Below are 13500 nucleotides of genomic sequence, written 5' to 3'. Positions count from 1 at the left end.
GTCCTCTGAAGCTTAGGCTGGCCTGGCTCACATCCCTTAGCCTTGTGATGGAGAGCTCCTATGAACATGATGCTCAGACCCATCCCTACTGTCGGTGTAGTGGAAAGAGAGCTGAAGACTACTTGGGTTTTGGTTCCAACTCTACCAGTCACTCAGTGTATGACAGAGAATTTCCTCACCATCTCTAGGTCTCAGCTTCCTCAGCTGTAAAATAGGCATAATCATTTCCAACTCATAGGATGGAAGTAGGGGTCCTGAGAAAGATTTAAGGTTTGGGATTTGGTGCCTGGTATCTGGCAATTGCTCGGAAGTGTTAACTGCCTGCCTCACCCTTGTAGGTGGCTTTTGGCTACATGTAACAGAAAACTCATCCAGAATCAGCTTAAACAATGAGGGCTTATAGTACGCCCACTATGGAAAACAGTATGGAGTTTCCTCAAAAAAAATAAAATAGAACTACTGTATGATTCTGCAATTCCATTTTTGGATATTTATCTGAAGAAAATGAAAACACTAACTTGAAAAGATAAATGCACCCCCATGTTCCTTGCAGCATTATTTAAAATAGCCAAGATATGGAAACAACCTGTGTCCATCAAAGGATGAATGGACAAAGAAGATGTGGTATGTATATACAATGGAATATTATTCAGCTGTAAAATACAATGAAAACTTGCCATTTGTGACCACATGCATGGACTTTGAGGGCATTATGCTAAGTGAAATAAGACAGAGAAAGATAAATACCGTATGATCTCTTATATGTGGAATCTAAAAAAACCCCAAGACCTCAATCTCATAGATACAGAGAACAGATTGGTGGTTGCCAGAGATGGGGAAGGGGGACTGGTAGGGGTAGGGCGAAATGGTGAAAGAGGTCAAAGGGTACAAACTTCCAGTTATAAAATAAATAAGTCACGGGGATGTAATGTAGGGCATTGTGACTATAGTTAATAATACTGTATTGCATATTTGAAAGTAAGAAAGTAAATCTTAAAAGTTCTCATCAGGGCTTCCCTGGTGGTGCAGTGGTTGAGAATCTGCCTGCCAATGCAGGGGACATGGGTTCGAGCCCTGGTCTGGGAAGATCCCACATGCCGCGGAGCAACTGGGCCCGTGAGCCACAACTACTGAGCCTGCGCGTCTGGAGCCTGTGCTCCGCAACAAGAGAGACCGCCATAGTGAGAGGCCCACGAATCGCGATGAAGAGTGGCCCCCGCTCGCCGCACCTGGAGAAAGCCCTCGCACAGAAACGAAGACCCAACATGCCAAAAATAAATAAATTAAAAAAAAAAAGTTCTCATGAGAAGAAAAAAATTTTGTAACTATGTATAGGTGACAGATGTTAACTAGACTTATTATGATCATTTCACAGTGTATACAAATACTGAATCATTACGTTGTTCTCCTGAAACTAATATAATGTTATATGCCAATTATACCTCAAAAAACAAATCATAACAATGAGGGCCTTTATAATTGCAATCCACAAGAAAACCAGGGGCAGGGCAGTTCCAGGGTGGTGAATTCAGAAGCTCAACAGCGTTATCAAGGATCTAGGTTCTTTCTGTCTTTCAGCTCTGGCCTTCTCAGAGTGTCACCTATTTCCCTCCAGGCCATAGGATGGCTACCCCAGCTCCAGGCATCAGCCAACACAGGTATTTCTTCCTTATCTTCCTTTGAGGAGAGTGAGGAAAACCTTTCCAGCAGCTCCCCAGTAGCTGTCCCCCTTAAGTTCCATTGGCTAGAAATGCCCATTGTTAAATCAAGCATTGACAAGGGGAAAAAAGTACCATGATGGGTTTTGAGTGATTAGGAAATACTCCAAGGGAGTTTGAACAAAACTAGTTTTGCCATCCCACCCCTCCAGGCGGTCACAAAGCACCGAGCTGATCTCCCTGTGCTCTGCGGCTGCTTCCCACTATCTATCTACCTTACGTTTGGTAGTATGTATGACTGATTCACTTTGTTATAAAGCAGAAACTAATAAAAAAAAAAAAACTGGTTTTGCTAGCAAGGCGGACGGGGAGAATGGCTGTTGGGCTGTGTCTACTGTGTTTGTTCACTGAGGTGGCCCAACCGTCTTGCTCAGTGGGAGGTCCACTGAGCAAGTACTCAATAAGCACTCACTGGATAAGCGACTGTGCAGTGACCCTCTGCGCTAGCCTTGGAGTCCGGTGAGTGGAGGAGACGCCTCAGATGATGGGCCACATGTCTTTAAGAATTGTTCCAGCCGTGGGGGAAGACTCAGAGGCTCCTTAGGAATGGGCACTGAGACCTGCAGTGGAGGTTTTGGCTCAGTGGGGCCAGAGGGCCAGTTTTCCATGGCTGCCTCAGTTCAAGGGAACAATCCTGGTCCAGGTCCACCCCCACTGGCCTGAGGAGCAGGCAAGGAGGGTGAAGGGGAGAGGAGCTGGTGGGGAGAGTCGTGCGGCTCCTGTATGGAGGACCCCAAGTGCTGCAGAAGGCTCCCTTGGGCCACAGCATGTAAATGGGGGAAACAAGCTCCCTTTTCTTTTCTTTTCCTTTTCTTCTTTTCTTTCCTTTTTTTTCTTCCCTTCCTTCCTTCCTCCCTCCCTCCCTTCCTTTTTTTTTTTTTTGCCATGCCTCCAGTGAAAGCACCGAGTCCTAACAACTGGACCGCCAGGGAAATCCCAGAGAGAGAGAGAGCACCAGAAGGGCATCAGGGTTGGAGGGAGGGGGAGGGGAAACGCGTGAATTGGGGTTTAGTCCTCTTGAGTTTGGGGTGTCAAGCAGACAGTCAGATGGACAGGTATGGAGGCAGCAAAACTTCACAAGCTCTCCCACCCCCAGGACGTAAGGAAAGTTTGGGGGAGAACTTTCTCTCCTCTCTGTTTTCCCTCTCTGGTGTTGTGAGCCTGGGGCTGCATCCTTTAAATGGAATAATAACAATAATAAGTACCGATTCCTTACCCTGAGCCAGGCTTTCTTTTTGAAGACTTGACAAATTTCAGCTTGAGGCCCCGTAACAACCCTAGGAAATAAATACTTACAAACCTCACTTTACATGTGGGGAGACAGAGACCCCGAGACCATCAGCTGTTACCCCAGGTCAGGGGGCAGAGCCCAGATTTCAAGCCAGGCAGCCTGAACCAGAGCTGTACTCTTAACCACAACCCCCAAGCAGCCTCCCGGGCACGCTGTTGCTTGGCAGGGACTCTGTGCTGGGACACCCACTGCGTAGACTGACAGAAAGCTGATGCAATCCTGACCCTGTGATGACACATTATGGTGGCACAAGGATTTTAGCAGAATTCACATTAGAGAATTTGGGAACCAGAAGATGAAATTTGACAGCTGACAACAAAGGCGTCCGAGTCTTATTTTCTGCACTCATGTGGGTGGGAACCTGGCTGTCATGTTGCCCGGTCCTGTTTCCTTCTGTGACCCCAGGCAGAGCTCAGCTGTTGTAGCTCTGTGAGCATGTCCCTGTGGGCGGGCTGTGTGCAGAACCTGGGCTTCAAAGGCAGGGAGGAGACACGTGGCAGCACGGGGCTTTGCAAAAGGACTCCAAGAGGGAGAGGTGAGGCAGGCCCAGCTTCCGGCCACCTAACTCCCAAACTCTCCTCTGTTAATTCAGATGAAAGGGTTGCTTGACCAGAATATGCTGACAGTCAGGACGGCAGCAGCTTTATTTCATTTCAGTGTTTTTGTCTTGCTTTTTAATTGTATTCAAAACAGATACAGAAAGCTGCAGGAGACAAATGTATATATAGCATAATGAATTATTATCAGGTGACCACTCTGGTCAATTAGCACCTAGGTCAAGGGCTCCAGAAGCCTCTTCATGTCCTGTCCCAGTACGCAACTCCTTTCTTCTCCCCCCAATAGCTCTCATCCCAACTTTTATTGTAATTACTTCCTTGCATTTCTGTATAATGTAATCAACCATGGGCACCTTCTTTAATCTGCCATTAAAGTTAAATGGCAGATTAAAGAAAATTAAATTAAAAAATTTAATTGTAGTAAAAATTTTTTTTTTAATTTATTTTTTTAAATTAGTTTCTGCTTTATAACAAAGTGAATCAGTCATACATATACATCTGTTCCCACATCCCTTCCCTCATGCATCTCCCTCCCTCCCACCCTCCCCATCCCACCCCTCCAGGCAGTCACAAAGCACCCAGCTGATCTCCCTGTGCTCTGTGGCTGCTTCCCACTATCTATCTACCTTACGTTTGGTAGTGTATATATGTCCATGCCTCTCTTTCGCTTTTTTTAAAAATTTATTTTTGGCTGCATTGGGTCTTTGTTGCTGCGCCTGGGCTTTTTCTAGTTGTGGCGAGCGGGAGCTACTCTTCGTTGCAGTGCACTGGCTTCTCACTGCAGTGGCTTCTCTTGTTGCAGAGCGCGGGCTCTAGGCACGCAGGCTTCAGTAGTTGTGGCTCACAGGCTCTAGGGCGCAGGCTCAGTAGTTGTGGCACAGGAGCTTAGTTGCTCTGCGGCATGTGGGATCTTCCCAGACCAGGCCTCGAACCCGTGTCCCCTGGAAGGCAGATTCTTAACCACTGTGCCACCAGGGAAGCCCAAAAAATTTCAAAATTTTTGAAAGTTATATTAAAAAATTTAATTGTAGTAAAAAACATAACATAAAATTCTCCATCTTAACCATCTTTAGGTATACAGTTCACTAGTGTTAAGTATATTCACATTGTTGTGGAACAAATCTCTAGAATTTTTCATCTTGCAAAACTGAAACCCTGTACCCGCTTAACAGCAAGTTTCTCTTCCCCACCCCCCCCCCCCACCCCTGGTAACCTCCATTCTACCTTCTTTCTCTGAATTTGACTACTCTGGGTACCTCATACAAGAGGAATCATAGTGTTTGTCCTTTTGTGACTGGCTTATTTCATTTAGTATAATGTCCTCAAGGTTCATCCATGTTGTAGCGTGTGTCAAAATTTCTTTCCTTTTTAAGGCTGAATAACATTCCATCGTACGTCTGTGCAACATTTTGTTTATTCATTCGTCCATCGATGGACATTTGAGTGGGTGCCACCTTTTGGCTATTGTGAATAGTGCTGCTATGAACATGGGTGTGCACTTACCCACTTTCTTATTTGATATATCTTTTTTTTTTTTTTTTTTTTTTTTGCGGTACGCGGGCCTCTCACTGCTGCGGCCCCTCCCCCCGCGGAGCACAGGCTCCGGACGCGCAGGCCCAGCGGCCATGGCTCACGGGCCCAGCCGCTCCGCGGCACGCGGGATCCTCCCAGACCGGGGCACGAACCCGCGTCCCCTGCATCGGCAGGCGGACTCCAAACCACTGCGCCACCAGGGAAGCCCCTGATATATCTTTTAAATCTCTTTTAATCCAAAGATGCTTCCTCCATCCCTTTTTTCCCTCTTTTAATTTACATGTTGAGGAACCCAGGGCATTCGAACAGTCAACGCTGCCCAGTCTGGATTTTGCGGACTGCACACTGATGATGCCGTTCAGTGTGTCCTTCTGTCCTCTGTGTTTCTAGTAAATTGATAGCTGGATCCAGAGGCTTGATCAATTCAGGTTTTGATTTTTTGGCAACTCCAGGTGGTGGCATGTTCTCTCATCAAAAGACACACACAATGTCTCATTATCATTTTGTGTGTGTGCTGTAGGGGTGATGTTAACAGCAGCTGATACACAATGCCTAGATCCATTAATTAATTTATGGGTACAAAATAGTGTTGTTCTAATTTGATCATTCCTTTTCCATTAATTAGCTGCAGCAACTTTCTTAACAGTTAGCCAGTGGAGAGAAACCATGCTACAACCAGTGCAATATGTATGGCTTTCATGTGTCTTAGATATTTGTCTTTTGCATAAGATTTTGTTTGAAAAAGTGTTTATTGCTTATGAAAATGAATAAGAGCAGGGAACTTCTGGGTAATGGTAATTGATTGAGTCCGCCTGATTTTTCTCTCTTAAAATCCTATGAAACTGACAGAAAAAGGATTTTTTTAAAGGTGTAAGCCCTATAAGAGTAGGGAAAACAGAAAAGGACTAACAGTAAAATGCAAGGTGAGTTGTAAGGGATTGGGTATTCTCTACAAGCTTCTTGGGAATAGGTACAGGAAAAGTCAATATTTTGAGACCTTTAATATCTGAAAATGTCTTTATTTTACCCTCACATTTGATTGATAGTTTGGCTGTGTATAGAATTCTAAGTTGAGGATCATTTTCATTGAGAATTTTGAAGGTATTTTTCACTGCCTTCTGTGCGTCAGTGTTGCTGTTGACAGGATCAAGGCCATTCGAATTTCCAGCTCTTTGTAGGTGACATTATGTCTACTCTTTCTGGAAGCTTGTAGGATCTTCTCTGTGCTCTCAGTGTGCTGAAACCCCACAGTGGTTCAACCTGGTGTGAATCTATTTTCCATACATTGTGGACATAAATTCCAAATCAATCAGCTTAAAGAGGTCAAGGTTGTTGGCTCCAAGGAGGGCAAACGGGGCAGGAGGTGCGGGACCTGCTATTTTCATAACAAATCTTCTAGAAGCATTCCACCTTTCTAAATAAATTTATTTATTTTTTATTTATTTATTTTTTGGCTGGGTTGGGTCTTTGTTGCTGCACGTGGGCTTTTCTTTAGTTGCTGTGAGCGGGAGCTACTCTGTTGTGGTGTGCGGGCTTCTCATTGCGGTGGCTTCTCTTGTTTCAGAGCAAGGGCTCTAGGCGCGTGGGCTCAGCAGTTTTGGCTCTCGGGCTCTAGAGCGCAGGCTCAGTAGTTGTGGCACACGGAGTTAGTTGCTCCGCGGCACATGGGATCTTCCTGGACCAGGGCTCGAACCCGTGTGCCCTGCATTAGCAGGCAGATTCTTAACGACTGTGCCACCAGGGAAGTCCCCGAATACGACCATTTTTGTGCATGTATTGTTTTGATGAAAAATAAAAACTCAAACTGAAGGAGCCTGGGTTGGGGGTAAGGCAGGCCTGGGTTTCAATCTTGAATCTGTAACTTGGTTAGCAGGGTGTCTATGAGTTACACAGTATCTCTGAACCTCAGGGTTTTTTTTTTTTTTTTTGTCTTTATCATTGTTCTTTTAGTTAATTAATTAATTATTTAAAATTGAAGTATAGTTGATTTACAAGGTTGTGTTAGTTTCTGGTGTACAGCAAAGCAATTCAGTTATACATATATATGCATTTTCTTTTTCATATTCTTTTCCATTATGGTTTATTATAGTTCCCTGTGCTATACAGTAAGACCTTGCTGTTTATTAATTTTATATATAGTAGTTTGTATCTGCTAATCCCAAACTCCTAATTTATCCCTCCCCACTCCCTTTCCCCTTTGTTTTCTATGTCTGTGAGTCTGTTTCTGTTTCGTAAATAAATTCATTTGTGTTGTATTTTAGATTCCACATATAAGTGATATCATATGACATTTATCTTTCTCTTTCTGACTTACTTCACTTAGTATGATAATCTCTAGGTCCATCCATGTTGCTGAAAGTGGCATTATTTCATTCTTTTTTATGGCTGAGTAATATTCCATTATATATATATATATATATACACCATATCATCTTTATCCATTTATCTGTCAATGGACATTTAGGTTGTTTCCAAGTGCTGCTATGAACATTGGGTTGCATGTATCTTTTCAAAGTATAGTTTTCTCTGAATATATGCCCAGAAGTGGGATTGCTGGATCATATGGTAACTCTACTTTTAGTTTTTAAAAAATTCCACCCCCCTTCTTTTTTTTAACAAACCCTGTATTGAGGGATGACTTTCAATAGCTTGCAGCAAGGGAGCTGCTCTGCTATGTATGAAACCCTGACCCAGAAGCAGATCGTCTACAAATGGTTTTGCACCAGGTTCCCCACGAACGTGCTGTGTGTGACAGGTGCTATTTTTAGTTTTTTAGGAGACTTCCACACTGTTTTCCATAGTGGCTGCACCAATTTACATTCCCATCAGCAGTGTAGGAGGGTTCCCTTTTCTCCACACCCTCTCCAGCATTTTGAACCTCAGTTTTAAAACCTCAGATGCGGGGGGGAGGGGAGGTATTTCCACTTTGTCCAGATCACGTGGTTGTGTGATAGAGGATGCAGAAGATTTTGTAAGCTGTGAAGAGTGAACAGGAAGAGTTAGCATCCCTGAAAATACATAGATGAGCTGGGGTGACTGCTGACGTGGCGGCTATGCTTCCAGCTGCCAGAGGACCTTGGGTAAATCAAGAGGGTGTTATTTCCTGCAGTCCAGCCTTTCCCTCCCTCCTCTTCTTTCTTCATTCTCTGCTAGTAGAGAAAGACCTGTTTATTCTATGTGGTAGAAAGTGGGCCTCAGTCAAATTCTCGCCTTGGCTGGGCCCCACTGTTACCTGTGGTACTGAGTTAATCCCCCAGCCCTCAGTCCGGGGGCTTCCTCCTGTTGTGTGCCCCTCACACCCTCGTTCTCCAGCTTCCAAATCTGCTCTTCCAAAGCCACTTTCTCCTGGGAACTGAGCCTGGAATTCAGGGAGCCTGCCACCAGGCTTCTGCAAAGTGTGGAGAAGCAAATTGAAGATGATAGCATCAAACTTTCTCTCTTAATTAAGATACTTGTGTATACATGAAGGAACATCAATTGTTTTTGTCTCAAAGCAGACTGGCTGGAGTGCTGAATTGAGAATGGCTCCGGGGCTGAGCTCAATGAAAAGGAGTATGGTGGTTAATTAATATTAATGGGCAATTAATGGACAAGGGAGGGGACCTTGGTAGCAAGCCCACCATATACTTGTCATCCCTGACAGAAATGATTTTTTTTTCTTTTTTATTAGGGTATAACCTTCAGAAAGAGCACAATTTTAAGTGTATAATTTGGTGTGTTTTTTTTTTTTTAAGTTTATTTATTTATTTATTTATAGCTGCGTTGGGTCTTCGTTGCTGCGCACGGGCTTTCTCTAGTTGTGGTGAGTGGGGGCTACTCTTCGTTGTGGTGTTCAGACCTCTCATTGCAGTGGTTTCTCTTGTTGTGGAGCATGGGCTCTAGGTGCGCGGGCTTCAGTAGTTGTGGCTCGCGGGCTCTAGAGCGCAGGCTCATTAGTTGTGGCACGTGGGCTTAGTTGCTCTGTGGCATGTGGAATCTTCCCGGACCAGGGCTTGAACCCGTGTCCCCTGCATTGGCAGGCAGTTTCTTAACCACTGCGCCACCAGGGAAGTCCCAACTTGGTGTATTTTTACACACACACACACATGCACACGCACACTACCACCACTTAGATCAAAATACAGAATATTTCTAGAAGCCCAGAGTCTCCATTATGCCCCTTTTCGTCACTGTTCTCTCAAACACAACCATTGTTTTGATTTCTATCACCATTGATTAGTTTTGCTTGTGTTTTGCTTCATGTAAATTGAATTAAACATTATGTATTCATGTATCTAGCTTCATTCACTCAGCATAATGCCTGTGTGATTCATTCATGTTTCTGTGTGGTTTGTTTTGCTCATTATTCCATTGTGCGGATCCACCACAATGTATTTATCCATTCTGTTGCTGAACGTTTGAATCATTTCCAAGCTTGGGCTATTATGAATGAGGCTGCTATAAATATTCTTGTATACATTGTTTGGTGGACTACACCCTTCATTTCTGTTAGGTATTGTTATGGACTGAACATTTGTGTCCCCCCAAATTCATGTGTTGAAGACCTAAACCCTAATGTGATGGTATTAGGAGGTGGAGCCTTTGGAAGGCAATTAGGTTTAGATGAGATCATAAGGGTGGAGCCCCCAAGTTGGGATTAGTGTCCTCACAAGAAGCGGAAGAGACACCAGACCTTCTTATTTGCCATGTGAAGATACTGCAGGAAGGCAGCCAGGAAGAGGGACCTGCCCTTCTACCGCTTGCACTTGGACTTCCCAGCCTCCAGAACTGTGAGAAAAAAATGCCTTGTTCAAGCCACCCAGTCTATCCAGTCTACTGTATTTTATTATAGCTGCCAAAGCTAAGACAGTAATCTATATCTATATCTATATCTCCAGAAGAGAACTTACTGGATCATAGGGTATATGAATGTTTAGCTGGATTTCTACTCACAAAGCACTGAATTGCATCAAATATGAAGAGTCTCCCTCAGGGAGCTGTTGAACTCAGACTCGGACTCTGAGGTGTGATATCAGGAGCAAGACTTAAAGAAAAGCAAACACCCATACAACCAGGCAGCCCATCCTCTAACCTTTCACTATTTTCATATTTTTGCAATATTTCCTATTTTCAATTACTTAATTGAGCTTTGGTTTTCTGCAGGCTTGAATAATTCTTGAATTCCCTCTAATTCTTCCCTGATTTTTCAGGGATTTGTCTAGGCTTGTTTTGCCACATGTCAAATCTTCAGCTCCCGGTTAGTTGTCCTAGAGCTGACCTTGTCTATATCTGTTGGAAAAAGGCTTGAGATACCTCCCTACTCCACTGATCTGCCACCCAGAGATTAAATAACTTGCTCACCATGGATCACCCACAGGGCAGGGGACTTGGACTTGAACACAGACAGCTGGGTCAGGTCTATTTATCCAGACTCTAGCTGCTCTGGCTGGGAACAACTGTTATTATTCCTGGATTTCTAAATTTTGTCTTTCCTCAAAGACTGAGGACCTGAATTTCCTATCCCAGTTCATCTTAATTTCACAAACATTTATTGAGCATTTACTAAGTTCCAGGTACCGGGGTGGGTGCTAGACTGTAAACATGAATGGCACGAAAGCTGATTAGATAGGCGGGAAGGCAGACACACCCTCAATATACAAATTGTGATGAGGTAAGGAGAGGGCATTCTCCCCTGTCCCCATCAGCTCGTGACCTGGGTCCCTTACTTCTCCTCTAGGGCTCTACTTCCTTACCTGTAAAATGGGGGCATTGCAATGCTTATCTCTGCAGAAGTGTTATACCGTGCTGTGCTGCAGTGCTATGCATCTGTCCCCACCGAGGGAAACAGGACAGAGTGGCTGGGCTGCTAGACTTATTCATAGAGCTGGACCAACCCGGAGCTTGCCTGGGTGCAGGTGTGCCCTCAGCCCCACGCAGATGGTGCCTCAAATCTCCCAGAGGGGCTCTGTGCCGCCCGCTCCCACCCCCGTTCGTCCAGAGGCGCTGTTCTGCTGGATCCAACAAAAGCCGTTGGTTTCGCTTTGCTCCGAGCCCCGCTTAGCAGACGTCCCCACCCTCAGGCGTTGGTCCAGACGGCCCCACCGCGCCCTTGCACGTCCCGCCTCCCTCGCCCTTCTCTCTGCCCTGGGAACCCACGGCAGCGCCCCATGCGCTTCCTGCCAGGCAGAGCCCAAAGGGGGCAAGTGTCTCTGAGCCCTCCCAGGACCCTAGGTGCCAGGCCGCTGCCCCGGCCAGCCCAGGCCAGCTGATTAATGTTCACTGAAGACGCTGAGAGACCCTCCAAGGACACAAACTGGCTTGGGAGAAGCGCAAAGCAGCCTAACGATCAGTTTAAAAAATTGTGCTGCCCTCCCTGAAAACCCCTTCAAGCCTTTCCTACTCCCCCTCCCCTAGTCCCTCACAGTTTAAATACCGCGCAGGTTGTTTCCACTCGCAATGGGTCCTTTACACTGTCGTCTGGCTGTTGCAGACACGAGCCCACCCACCGGCGGGGGGCTGAGAATGCAGCCTTGACCCCGCTGCCGCACCCAGCTGGATAACCCAGCAAGCAGCTCGCTCTAAGCCTCGGATTCTGTCTATACGTAGGGATAACAGCACCTCCCTTGCAGGGTTACCTGCCGATGATTCATGTCATGTGGGAAATCTACAGCAGATAGTGCTGTCATGGTGGAGTGCAGAGAAGTGGTTGAAGGTGTGACATCTGGAGTCAGATTGCCTCCGTTCAAGTCCAAATCCCCTACCCTGTGGGTGATCCATGGTGAGCAAGTTATTTAATCTCTGGGTGGCAGTCCCTGTTAGTGATCACTATTGTTTTTATCACTTATTGGGCCCATCCTGGGCAGCAGGAGACAAGGACCAGTGGGAGGACAGGGCATTCTGGGCCACATCTTCTCCCTTAACTGAGCCATTGCTTATTACTTTTTGTTGTGGTAAATATATAAAAATTGTTTAAAAATGCCATTTTGACCATTTTTTAAAGTGTACAATTCAGTGGTATTAATTACACCCATAATGCTGCACAACTATCACTACTATTTCCAAAACTTTTCATCCCTCCAAACGGAAACTCTGCCCAGTAATCAGTAACTTCCCGTCCCCTCTCCCTCTGGCCCCTGGTAACCTCTAGTCTGCTGTCTGTTTCTATGAATTTGCCTGTTCTGGATATTTCATACAAAACATCACATATTTTTTAAGCACCCTCTGAAGATCTATAGCAGCTCTGTCAGTGCAGAATGTAAAATGTGTTATTTAGCATTTATTTGCTCATAAAATCTAGACTTGGTATATTAAACTTAATGGTAATTTTATTCAGGCAATAATTACAGATTTAGTAATTACTTTTTTTTTTTTTTTTTTTTGCGGTACGCGGGCCTCTCACTGTTGCAGCCTCTCCCGTTGCGGAGCACAGGCTCCGGACGCAAAGGCTCAGCGGCCATGGCTCACGGTACTAGCCGCTCCGCGGCATGTGGGATCTTCCCGGACCGGGGCATGAACCTGTGTCCCCTGCATTGGCAGGCGGACTCTCAACCACTGCGCCATCAGGGAAGCCCAGTAATAACATTTTTACTTATAAAATAATGTTTAAACTTTTTGGTTATAGGCTGTTTATTGTAGAAAATGTGGGAAATAGAGAAGAGTATAAAAGAAGAGGTTAAAAATCACCTATAATTCTAATGATGTTACCATTTTGGTGTTTTTTTTTAAATTAATTAATTTATTTTTGCTGTGTTGCGTCTTCGTTTCTGTGCGAGGGCTTTCTCTAGTTGTGGCAAGCGGGGGCCACTCTTCATTGCAGTGCGCGGGCCTCTCACTATGGCGGCCTCTCTTGTTGCGGAGCATAGGCTCCAGACGCACAGGCTCAGTAGTTGTGGCTCACGGGCCCAGTTGCTCCGCGCCATGTGGGATCCTCCCAGACCAGGGCTCGAACCCGTGTCCCCTGCATTAGCAGGCAGATTCTCAACCACTGCGCCACCAGGGAAGCCCCATTTTGGTGTTTTTTAAAAAAGAAATTAGATTTACAATGAAATGCATTTAATGTTTTTAGGCTATGAGCTGCTGAACTTAGGTTTTTGTTCAGTTTGAGAAGGATTACTACATTTGAGATTAGAAGACCCCACCCACAGTCTATGAAGACAAGGAAAGCTCGAAGAATATCTGGACTTTGTGTCGGTTACATTGCTAAGCAGACCCAGAAAGCATCATTTGCAGAAGGAGCTGAGGAAAAAGGAGAGAAGGAAGTCCTACAAAATTAATTATATAGTGTTTGTCGAAGGAATTTTCTCTATACAGACCTTTTCCCTAACCTAAAACTCTTATGAGTTTTGGGTGTTTTTGAAAAGAACACACTTTCCACGTGCCAGGACAGCATAGACACTTTTGTATGTACTTTCCATTAATTCCC

This window comes from Hyperoodon ampullatus (genome assembly GCF_949752795.1).
Source record: "Hyperoodon ampullatus genome assembly, chromosome: 1".
Taxonomy (NCBI): Eukaryota; Metazoa; Chordata; class Mammalia; order Artiodactyla; family Ziphiidae; genus Hyperoodon; species Hyperoodon ampullatus.
The sequence above is the reverse complement of the archived record's forward strand: the minus strand, read 5'-3'. Positions refer to the sequence as shown.